General features: G+C 35.6%; 1 protein-coding gene across 2 annotated transcripts in view; it reads left to right on the plus strand.

Moving 5' to 3' along the window:
- The first annotated feature begins 3,513 nt into the window (after nt 1–3,513).
- Nucleotides 3,514–13,019, plus strand: part of LOC108297102 (gamma-taxilin-like) — a 36,621-nt gene continuing 27,115 nt past the window's right edge. For both annotated transcript variants that reach the window (XM_017519740.2, XM_037735288.1), the window contains exon 1: nt 3,514–3,633. The gene's annotated coding sequence lies outside the window, so the exon portion shown is untranslated. The remainder of the gene's footprint in view (nt 3,634–13,019) is intronic.

Genomic DNA, 13,019 nt, shown 5'->3' on the forward strand with positions numbered 1-13,019 from the left:
ACATTATTAATGAATAATTGAAAAGTGAAACAAAGAAAGCAATAAATATCATTAAAGATAATAAAATAGATAAAAACAAATCTAATCAAATAAATACAAGATTTTTACAAGAAAACTACAAAATAGATTGGGAGTGGTGGCTCCTGCCTGTAATCCCAGCACTTTGGGAGGCTGAGGTGGGTAGATTACCAGGTCAGGAATTCAAGACCTGCCTGACAGAGATGATGAAATCTCGTCTATACTAAAAAACCAAAAATTATCCAGGCCTGGTTGTGGGTGCCTGCAATTCCTGCTACTCAGGAGGCTTAGGCAGAGAATTACTTAAACCTAGGAGGCAGACTTTGCAGTGAGATTAAATCATGCCACTGCGTGGCAGTCTGGGTTACAGAGCAAGACCCTGTCTCAAAAAAAAAAAACAAACAAACAAACAAACAAACAAAAAAACCAACTGTAAAGAAAGAAAACTATAAAATAATGTTGGAAGATATTTAAAAATATAAAAAAATAAATAAAAATTTTTTAAAAAGGAAAAAGCATCTGTGGATTGGAAAATTCAATAACATTAGAATGCTAATACTCCCCAAACTAATCTACAATTTCAGTGTGACCTATGTCAATATTGCGAACAGCTTTTGTTTGTCTTATTTTCCCAGAAATAAACGAATAACATGAAAATTCATATAAAGTTTTAAGAAACCAAGAAAGCAAAATCATTTTAGAAAATAAAGCTGGAGGACTTATACTACCCAATTTCCAAAATGGCTACAAAATGACAATAAGAAAAACAGGGTGGCACTGGTGTAAGTACAGGCAGGTAGATGAATAGTGTAAAATTCAGAGTCTAGAGATGAGCACTCACATCTATGATGAGCTGACTTTCAACAAAGGTTAGAAAATCGTTCAATGATTCAATGCAGGAAAGAACAGTTTTAACCAAATGGTGTTAGGATAATAAATATCAACAACTAATGAATAAAGTTGGATCCTGCCAAATTAATTTAAAATGGTTCAAAGTTATAAATGTAAGAACTAAACTTAGGAAACTTGTAGAAGAATAAATAGTGCTAAATCATCATGTACTAGGATCAGGCAATGGCTTCTAACATATGGCATCAAAAGTACAAGTGCAGAATAAAAACTGGATTCATGGAATTAAAAACTTTTATGAGGCAATGGATACCATGAAGAAAGTAAAAAGGAAGGTCAGAGAATGAAAGAAAGTATTTTCAAACCATATCTAACAAGGGACTTATATTACAATGCATAAGGAAATCTTAAATGTCAATAGAAAAAGACCAATAACTTGAATTTTATAAAGGCAAGGTATTAGAATAGGCATTTTCCCAAAGGAGATATATAAATGATGAATTAGCACACAAAAGGATGCTTAATGTCATTAAGCATCAAGGAAATGCATATCAAAACTACAATAAATATACAATTATGATTTTGTCAATTAAAATAATGATTATAAAGTGTAAAGCTACAACAAGATAGATTCATTAAAATGGCTCATCCAAAAGATGGATTAAAAAAATATGATAAAGATGTTGTGAAGTTAGAATCTGTATATGTTGCTGGTAGGAATATAAAATTGTGGAGCTGCTGTGGAAAACATTTGTCAGTTCTTCAAGTAAGTTAAACATCAAATTATTACACGATCCAGCAGTTCCAAACAATTCAAAATAAGTACTCAAACAAATATTTGCATATGAATGTTCAAAGCATTATTATTCAAAATGGCCAACAAGTAGACACAACTCAAATGTTTACTGATGGACAAGCAAACAAAATGTAAATCCAATCAATGGAATATTATAGCTGTAAGAGAAATGAAGTCCAGTTGTCTCTGGTATCCAAGGAAATTGGTTCCAGGTACCCCCATTTCTAAGATACCAAAATACATGGTTAATCATCTTCATGATATAAAATATGAAGCCTGAATAACATGGCAGACACCTGTCTACCAAAAAAAGGTACAAAATTAGCTTGCCATGATGGCTAGCTAGTAGTCCAAGCATATATGCTGAGGTGGAAGAATTGCTTAAGTCTCAGAAAGAGAGGTGGCTGTGAGCGGAGATTGTATCATCACCAGCACTGTAACATCTATCATTCAGCATAGACAAAAGGGTCAGACCCTGTCCTTCCCTTCCCCCACAAAAAGGTGTAGTATTTGCATTTAACCTATGCACCTTCTTCTGTATATTTTAAATCATATATATATATTACTTTCTCTATCTAATACAATGAAAATACTATGCAAATAGTTACATTTTTAGGGAATAAGGACAAGAAAAAATGTCTGTACATGTTCGGCACAGATACAACCATTTATTTCTTTTTTCCTGAATATTTTTTTATCTGTGGTTGGCTGGTTCTATAGATGTCTAAGGATTCAGAAGCCCTGATATGCTACAACTTTGGAAACAAAACTGTTATGATAAGAAAAGAAGTTAGACACAAAGGCCACTCTCATCAGTATTACATTCACATGAACTGTATAAAAAAGACACATTTATGTATAAAGAAGATCAGCAGTTGCCAATGTGTGGGTGGAAAGGAGAATAGGAATTGATTTCTAATGATTATCTTTATGATGGGAATTATATAGTAATGCTAGTTAAACCACCTAATGATATGGTAAAAATTAGTGAATTGTGCATTTTAAAACGGGGCATTGCATGGTGTGTGAATTATCCTGATACCCTAAGTTTTGATGACTGAAAGTGTAATTGCATCAAAAAGAAATAGGTGATTTTTTTCAGGGAATTCTCCCTAGCCTCCACTGCTAACTGTTCATATCAAGGAAAATAAATGGATTTAACAAACGTATAAACGTAAGTAAGAAAGAACAGCAGAGAAAGGGGAGTCCATTTAACGAGTACTTGGTGCAAAATAGCTGCAGAGATTGCTTGAAGCCTGGGTGAGGAGTCAGCGGGAAACAGTACGTTGTACCCTTTACAGTGGTGTGGCTGGAGTCTGGTTCGGCATCAAAGCCTAAAAGCATATTCTGAAAGCCCTTTAAAGCCCCGTACTTTTTATACCTACATCACTGATGGCTAGGAACAGCAGGTGACGTCCTCATAGGATGAAGAAACAACAGACAACTTTATTTGTACTGCCACCTGTTGTTGATTTAGTACACTCTGTTAACAAAAGAATATGGTTTAGAATAAAAATCTGCCCTTTCCCAGCACGGTAATGAGTATCTTACTAAATGGGAACACCTCCCTGGGAACTACAAATCCCAGTTGGCTGCACTCAGAATAAATACTCTCTTTCCGGGAATGCTGCATTATACTCCAATCCTGAGCAGGTCTAGAGAGCTGTAGCTGCGCAGCCTGCTGGTACTTGTAGTTCTTTTTTTTTAAACAGGCGTAGGCTCTGGTAGCCACTTCGCACTCTTCAGCTCAGGATTTAATGTTCCCCATCCTAAGGCGCTCCCCAAGAGATGGTGGGAGGGTTGGCAAGAGTGGATGGTGGAGGTCATCCTCCTCCGGTCACGTGGGACACTTGGCATGCAGCGATTGGTCGCCAGAGTTTTAGGGTAAGGCATTAGACCCACGAGCTTCCGTGATGCTACTCTGCGGGGCTTGCTGCTGAAGTCACTTCGCCGTGAAGTAGGGGAAAGAGGTAACACCGGGTAGAGGGAGCGGCGTTGGCCCAACATGATTGATGCCAAACAGGGCAGAAATCAACTCAGCTCTGGGGTGGGTTCCTGTCGAGAGGGGTAGAGAATGGCAGAGGATGCACCCCGGTCTCATCGGGAAGCTATGCAGCCCCAGGGACGCGCTTGATATGAAAAGCCATGTGTGCCCGGCACCGCGGGGCCCCACGCACTAGGTGTTTCCTCTCACGTCCCCGCCGTCAACGTACTCCCGATTTTGGTCACCGCCGTCTAGGGCTTACCTGGGACACAGTCTAGTTCTCTTACAAGCTAGTGAGCAGGACTTGTTGGAGTGCGCTACGCCAGTGCAGGTGAAGCTGTTACGCAGTATGAAAACCCGGCTTTGTAGCTGGGGGTGCGCTTTGCATCCTCTGCTTGTGGTCTCCGTTCCCTCTCAGCGACAGGGCCTGATGATACGCGGCAGCAGCCAGTCGGTCAGACCTTTTGGTCTCTAGAGGTTCAGTTCTTGGCGCCAACTGCACGCTTATATGTCCAGCCAAGGATTACACGTGATTCCAGAGGACCTCTATCTAAATTGGGGACTATTATCTTATGACAACTTTTATTGCAAAATATTTTTTTTCCTCTCTATTTCTCCCTTCTTTCTTTATCTTTCTCTGTCCTTGTGCACCCCAAAGCAGAAACTTAAGTGCACGGTCTTTGATCTCAAAAAGCAGGAAAAGATTCAATTTTTTTAGCAAATGTATGCTTACTTAACATTTAGAGTACGTTTACACTTGAGCAAAATTCGGTTTTGAAGACTTGCGTAGGGTCTTTTTTTTTTTTTTTTTTTTTTTTGGTTTGTGCATGAAGATTTCAGTTTCTTTCTCTCTCTGTTTCTCCCTCGTCTCCTTGAATTCTAACAGAAAGGTCCAGTGCTCGAAGAATTCGGAAAGAATCTCTTGCCTGAACTTAACTGTAGGGATTCAGCATTGTCACTTTGGTCACGTCACTTATCTTCAGTATTTGCTTCCCCCAAGAGACAATTGTAGTAAAAAAGCATTGCAATTTAGTAAGTTCAGTAAGTTCCTGTTTATGCGCCTTGGAATGAGAACAAAAGTTCTTGAAATAGAAACAAAGGTTTAATCAAGTAGCATTTTTGATGACCCAGTTAAAAGCAGTTGATGACCCTTTGAAGAGCAGAGCTCTAGTTAAGTGAAAAATCAGAAAAAAACAGAAAAAATCTGTTTCTGTCTTACTTTTCTATACTTAACTCATATTTCTTTCTTCTTTGCTCATGTTTCTGGCCATATTTTTACTTGGAGTTTCTTTCTATTGTTATTCAATTAACTGAGATGGAATTGAAATACATTGCTAAATGGTTTTTTAAATTTTTATTTTTTTGAATTGCTGAATATTTTCTATCTGCAAATTTATTTTTAGGTTGCCTCTTTATTTTTTCTTCCCTGTATGTCACTGACTGGGAAATAAAAATTTCTTAATTTTAACTGTACCTCTGCCTTTCTTTTCCAGGAAGCAGAAATAACATTTGCATTGTTTTAAAAATCTTAAATGAATTAAAGGAAAAATGACTCTGCCATTCTTTGGTTAGTTATGACACTTAAGTCAGAAACAAGAGGATATAAGCATTTTTATGTTTTGTTATTCTAGTGCTGACTTTTTGTCCCTTCAGCTTTGTCTGTTTTTGCTTAATATGTTTTGAGTTTAAGTTCATATAAATTAATATTTGTTGTATCTACTTGATAGTGCCCTTTGTCTCTTTAAAAATATATTGTCTTAAAGTTTACTTTCTGTAATATTAGCATAACTATCTTCGTTCTCTTTTGCTTATTATTTTGATGGAATATATTTTTCTTACACTCACAATCAACTATGTAATAGTTTGAATTTGTTTATTCTTTATGATAAACTAGTTTGAATCTTAGATTCAGTAGTGTACAGAAACTTTGCTCCTTTAAAGCTCTGCATTGTGCCTTCTGATTGTCACGTTATATCTTTATATACTTTGTATCAATATCATAGGTTATTGTTTTATAAATTTATTTTATGAAATTATTGTTTTATAAATTTATCTTTTAAATCGGAAAACTTAAAATCCTCAAATTTAATATTGGCTTCTGTATTTACCTACTTAGTTATCTTTGTCACTGTTCTTTATTTCTCTATATAGGTTTGAATTATTGTCTGGGGTCCTTTTATTTCTGAATACAGGGCCCTCTTTTTCATTTTTTTCTGTAGGGCATATTTGTGAGTGGTATGCTCTCTCAGCTTTTGTGTATCTGGAAATATTTTAGTTTCTTCTTTATTTTAAAGGATAATCTGAGGTTTTCCTACTTAACAGATCCTTTAGCTTCTTGGATGTGTAAATTAATAATTTTCATCAAACATAAAGTTGTTTGTGGCTACTCTGTAGATATCCTTTCCCACCCTTTGTCTCCTCTTCCTGTTGTGTGTAGTAGGCATACCTGTGTTTACTGGAGAGTATCAAAGGTCTTTTAAGCTCTGTTGATTTTTTATTTATCTTTTGTTTTCTGTTCCTTAGACTCTATAGTTTCAGTTGACTTAGCTTCCAGTTTGTTTATTCTTCTGCCTGCTCAAGTCTGCTGTTGAGAATTTCTAGTAAAATTTTTATTTAGTTGCACTTTTCAGCTTCAGAATTTCATTTGGTTGCTATGTTATTATTTTGTTCATTTACTGTATTCTTGATTTTCTTTAGCTCATTGTTCACGGTTTCCCCTGTAGCTCTCTTCATATATTTATGGTGGTTTATAAAACCATTAATAAGTCTAAAAGCTGCGATTCCTCCAGGATATTTTATCTTATTTTTTTTTAATTTCTGTGAATGCCCATAAATTTTTAGGTTTATTTTTTCTTTTCTTTCTTTTTTTAATGACTTGTTTTAATTTTTTTTTTTTTAACTGAAGACTTTGAATATTACCATATGGTAACTGTCAAATAAAACAAATTCAGATTTAGACATTAAGATTATTGCAGTAGAGAAAACCATAAATTCAGGAGGCTTACACATCTTAAAATCAAACAAATATTTTTCTTTCATACGGAGGTATAAGCAGGATTAGTAGAAACTTATGGACAAATTGAACAAGCAAAAGGGGTGAACAGAGAGCAGGAAGTGTATCTCACATAGTAAACCAGGGTGCCTGTGGTCTGTTTTAGTGCATGTCCAGGGTCAAGATAAAATGTGGGGTCTGTAGATGAGAGAAAAGCCTAACTAATGTTAGGTCAAAAGAAGGCATAGATACTCTTTGGCCTTGTCTTGAAGTGGGGAATACTTTGTCCTAACACTGGCAATCAGATTCTGTCTACTCACCAGCATTTGTGGTTGCTGCTTGTTGTGGTTTTGTTCGTGAATTTTGGGATTTGCTTAGACCAAACTATTTTTTTGAAGACTGTTGTGTGAAGTCTCTACATTAGCTTGTGGTCAGCCAGTGAGTTAAATTTTATGAAAAGCCTGTAGCAAACAAGAACAGCAATTTACTCTTCGTAGATTGGCTGCAGATTTTGCTTAGCTGGGCAATTTAAAGCCTAAGTTGTACAGTTGGCCCTCTGTGTAAGTTTCACATTTGTGGGATCAACAAACTGGATTTAAAATATTTGAAAAAATAAAAATAAATGGTTGCATTTGCACTGAACATGTAGACTTTTTTCTTGACATTTCCCTTAAATGATACAGCATCACAACTCTTTAAGTAGTATTTACATTGTATTAGTTATACAGGGTATTCTAGAGTTAAAGTATATGGAAGGATGTATGTAAGTTATGTTCAAACACTATACCATTTTATATAAGGAGCTTGAGAATCCTTATAGTTTGGTATTTGCTGGTGGTATGGGATGGGAGTCTTCCTGGAACCAAGGAGTTCCCCATAGGATGATGGTGCCTTGTATGCATCCTGACAGTCAGCCAGAGGAGAAAGTGTTGAGTTTTCTGAGTGTGCATCCTTCTCTGGACACGCATATATCTTTGTAGGTCCCATGGTGTTTGTCTGTTCTTTAAAAACTCTAACTTTTTTGTGTATCTCTTTCCCAGCCTCTTATTTCCCCACCAGCCTGTTTTGCCTACTTACTACTTTTTTTGTTTACTCCATACTTCTAGTGGCGGTAGCTTCAACAAACAACACCAGCAGGTCACAGCAGTCCTGAGAAGGTACTGTGGACTTCTCCTCAAGAAACACCAGACAAGTTAATTCCACCAGCACACTCTTTAAAAGCCAGGTTTATATTCCCCACTCCGTCACCAGCAGTTCACACCAGGACCGCTAGCTGCTTTCCTAATGGTTATCCTCAAGGTGGAGATTAAGGATGGTAGGCAGATAAATTAAAATGCCGCAGATCTCTTTTTGAAATGTAGTATTCTTCTTTTTTGTGTCAAGTAATCTCCTGGTTATTGTAATTTCTGATTAGATTCCAGAGTTTTGAAGTAGTGTATTTGGAAAATTTTTGCTTATATAAAGTAAGTTTTAACCTATTGTCCAAATTACATCTTTTGTCTCTTTTCTCCGTCTCTTCCCAGTTCTTTTTTATTTGATCTTAATATGATTACAAAGTAACTTTTAGACAATATACTATCTATAACATCATTAAGACATAAAAAGTATTATAGAAATTTAATATGCTATTCAAAGCAGTGCATGTGAACAATATTAAAATTTTACCAGGTAGTATATTCAAAAGAAAAAAAATATGTTCATTGATATTAATATCCACTGAGACCCTGGGATTATTCTTTTATTATTCAACCCATTTTCTAGTTGAATTTATGCAGGCACTTAAAACTGTGTTAAGTTTTGTGAGTTGATGAGAAAGACATAAAATATCTAGTGTTGTTTCTCTGTGCTACCAAGATAATTTTATTAATCTTTATTGCCTTGGATTTTTATTTGAATGTAACAATAACAAAATGTCTTTCAGCAATCTTTACTTTAGTATACTTCTCCCCTTTTAATAAATCATGATAATATTTGCTTACTAAGATGATACATTTTGTGTTGTCATACAAGGCAGCATTGTTTGGTGGAGAGCTGATTCTAGAAATTGTGCTAGTAGTTTGGAAGAGAGCTTCTCTTTTAAGAGTTAAAGTATGAACCCCATTAAAGGTGATAATGTATATGTGGTGGATAAAACAATATGCTCCAGATCACCAAATGATATTTATGTCCTAATCTCTGATACCTGTAAATATGTTACACTGCTTGGCAAAACCTGATTTGCAGATGTCACAAAGTAATATGTCAAGGTAGGTTGATTATCTTGGACTATGTAGCTGAGGAGTGTAATTAATCACAGGAGTCCTTGTTCGAGAAAGTCAGCAGAATACGTCAGAAAAAAGAGATGTCCTAGGACTATATATGTTTTATTTGTTTTATAAGTATTTTAAAATAAAAAAAATTAAAAGAAGAACTTATAGACCCCTCCAACCCCTCCAAAAAAAAAAATAAATAAAATAAGGAGCTCCCAAAGAAAGAGAAAGGAGAGAGAACAAGAGAGAGGTCTGAAGATGTTTTGCTGCTGATTTTAAAGATGGAGGCCTAAAAATAAACCAAATAATGGAGGCAACCTCTGGAAATCGAAAAAGGCAAAACAAAATCTCCTCTGTGAAATAATAAATGTATATTTTGTTTTACCCCTTTTCCTAACATAAACCTCCTAAAACCCTTGTAGATGGGATGCTAGGAGAATTTTTTCTTCTAATATTGAGTCTTTGACCCTCAGTTTCTGACTTAGAGCTCCCAAGACCTTTGTAATTTCCTGAGTAATAGAAGTATTTGACATATAGCGCCTAAATCCCTTGGAATTTCCTGGTGATAGGAGAATCTGTTTCTAATATTGGTGGGTTCTTAGCACGAGGATGGAAGCTGGGTGCTAAGGAAACCAACCTTATGATTATAGGCTTGAGACTTAAGTTCTCCAAGGAGGGCACAGGGGCTGAAGGTTTATTAATGTAGTCAATCATGGCTATGCAGTGGAGTCTTCATAAAAACCTAGTAAATGACGTTTGTAGAACTTACAGATAGCTTGAGATGTCAAGGGTCTTGGAGGCTCCTGAAACAGGGAAGCCTCATACTCTTTACGACATACCTCACCATTTGCATCTCTTCTGTCTGACAGTTCATATATACCCTTTGTAATATCCTTTATAATAAACCTGTAAGTATACGTAAGTGTTTCTCTGAGTTCTGTGAGCCACTCTAGCAAATTAATTGAGCCTAAGGATGAGGTTAAGGGAAATATGGTTCTGACAAACATCTAAAGTTGGGGCAGCATTGTGGGACTGACCTGTTAATGTGCAGGAACTTTTATTTTCTTTAGATGACTAGTGACCAAAATTCAATTTAACCCTAATCTACCCATTTGTTGTCTGCTGAAGAATTGGCAGTTGATGGAAAGAAATCCTCAAATATTGTTGAACAGAGGTGAAATATGCTGTATTGAGAGTTTAGAAAAGCATACTTAGGTCAGGTGTGATGGCTCACTCCACTTTGGGAGGCCAAGGTGGGCAGATCACAAGGTCAAGAGATGGAGACCATCCTGGCCAACGTGTTGAAATCCCTACTGTATTAAATACAAAATTTAGCTGAACATGGTGGCACATGCCTGTAGTCTCAGTTACTCAGGAGGCTGAGGTAGGAGAATAGCCTGAATCTTGAAGGCAGATGTTGCAGTGACCTGAGATCATGCTGCTGCACTTCCGCCTGACAACAGAGCGGCAGTCTGTCTCAAAAACAGAAACAAAAGCAAAACAAAACAAAAAACAAGAAAAGCACAAGTGGAAGAGATTTACAGTTTGGCTGTTTTTTTTTCTATCAGTAATAGTATTACCATGTGTTAAAGTGATCTGGGTAACAATACAAGGCTTGATGTTTCTTAGCTTATCATGATTGGTTTAATTGGAGCTGGGAAAGTATAGCTTCATAAAATTGTGAAAAAGATGTTTTACTTAGGTAATCCGTAAAAGTAGAGAACCATTGGACATCTAGAAATCTATGACTTGATGATGCTAATTGAGCAATACAATTGTTGGCCTTTTGCAAAACAGGTCAGGCAAAACATATTTCATTGTCTTTTAGATTTCCTGATTCTTTTGCTGATAAGATTGACATTTAGATTCACAGAGGCATCTCCACTTGCAAATAATCATTGTGTTAGGGTTTTAGGTGTACTTATAACCACTTTCAGTTTTATAGATAAAATAGTCATAGGTATTAAATGTAAACACAGAGCCATTGTGCATGCTTTAAAAGGCAAACAATATATGTGATCTAAGATAAATATGACTTTTTGAGAATCTACCACTGGTGTACAAAATATGAAGCTAAACATGACTGTAATAATTTGCCATTTCCAAAATTCTTTTACTAATTCTAGGCTTCTTTAGATTTCCTCATCTGTAAGTTTAGCAATGCTATTTCTCTTCCTGTTTACCTTGAAGTATCTCTATTTATTTGTGTACCACAGCAATCACGCTGTTAACAGGTAGTACTTGTACTAACTCCTAGGATGTTATTTTACTGGGATTTTATATTCTTCATCAGAACTCAGTTATTACTCTTCTCTGGAAAGATCATACTCTTTGGAATGTTGTATTTATAGATAATAATTTATTCTCAGGTTTCCATGGTCTTTGATTTATATCCCTGGATAAACTGTAATTGGCTCATCATTGAGATTGTCAATCATACATGCCTATAAGCTATTTTTCTAGATGAAATGAAAAAGTAGATTAAATGCTGTTGCAGCTGGCTTCATAACAGTTAGCCAAACAATGAATGCCAAAGGAAAATGCTTTATATGAATTCTCTGTCACCAGTCGTTTTCATTATGTTAATTGATACACCAACCACTTAACAATTGGAGACTTAGGTTTTGATATGGTTGGCCAAGAAGAAAGTGAAACCCTTCATGCTTCCCTGGATTTGCTTGACAGTAGGTGCCAATATCGAACTTTCTTAGGTGATATCTTTCCTTTAACTCTTTATATATCTCTACTGTACTCAGGCAGCATTTAGGAATACTTTTAGTTAAAAAGTATTGATCCATAAGGCGGAATCAGTGTACTGTGTTATATTAAAATTCAGTCACCTTTTTTATGTTTTAAGTGAATTGCATACTTTTCAATAATTTTGTAAGGTTTGTCATTTGGAAATAATGGTTCACTGAATTGTGTACAACTTTTAAATTGAAAATTGAGATTTGTTAATATTAGTTGTTATACTGATCAGAAAACTCTTTTAAGATTGGGAAGCTGCCAGGCTGGTGGCAGATTGAAACTTTCCAAAATTCTAATTTTCACTAAAGATTGATTTTTATCATTGCAATATATAATTGTATAATTTATCCTACCATGCTTATTTGGTTCATTTTCTGTAAAAATGTCTGCCAAATACCCTAATTAAGATAAACATAGTAATAAGAACTATGAAGGATCAGATATTTGGAAATTTAATAAATTTGCCATAGTATATGGCTGTTGACAGAACTATTTTTTTTTCTTTTTCTTTATTGTACTGTAAGTTCCGGGATATATGTGCAGAACATGCAGATTTGTTATGTAGGTATACACATGCCATGGTGGTTTGGCTTCATCCATCACCCCATCATATACATTAGGTATTTCTCCTAATGCTATCCCTTTCCTAGCTCCCTCTCCCCTGACAGTCCACAGTGTGTGATGTTCTGCTTTCTGTTTCCATAAGTTCTCATTGTTAAATTCCCATTTATGAGAGAGAGGATGTGGTGTTTGGTTTTCTGTTTTTGCCTTAGTTTGCAGAGTATGATGGTTTCTAGCTACATTCATGTTCCTGAAAGGAACATGAAATCATCCTTTATAAAAAAAGGCTCCATAGTATTCTGTGGTGTATATGTGCCACATTTTCTTAATTCACTCTACCACTGTTGGGCATTTGGGTTGGTTCCAAGTCTTTGCTACTGTGAACAATGCTGCAGTACATATATGTGTGCATGTGTCTTTTTAATTAAATGATTTATAATCCTTCAGGTATATACCCAGTAATGGGATTGCTGGGTCAAATGGTATTTCTAGTCCTAGATCCCTGAAGAATTGCCACACTGTCTTCCACAATGGTGGAACGAATTTACACTCCCACCAACAGTGTAAAAGCATTCCTATTTCTCTAAATCTTCTCCAATACCTGTTGTCTCCAGATTTTGTAATGATTGCCATTCTAACTGGCATGAGATGGTAACTCAATTTCTTTTTAATTTGCATTTCTCTAATGACCAGTGATGATGATCTTTCTTTGATATATTTGTTGGCTGCATAAATGTCTTCTTTTGAGAAATGTCTGTTCATATCCTTCACCCACTAAAAAGTGGGTTGTTTGATGGGGTTGTTTTTTTTTTTTTTTTTTTT

The sequence above is a fragment of the Cebus imitator genome, unplaced genomic scaffold, assembly GCF_001604975.1.
Source record: "Cebus imitator isolate Cc_AM_T3 unplaced genomic scaffold, Cebus_imitator-1.0 Scaffold772, whole genome shotgun sequence".
In the NCBI taxonomy this organism is placed as follows: Eukaryota; Metazoa; Chordata; class Mammalia; order Primates; family Cebidae; genus Cebus; species Cebus imitator.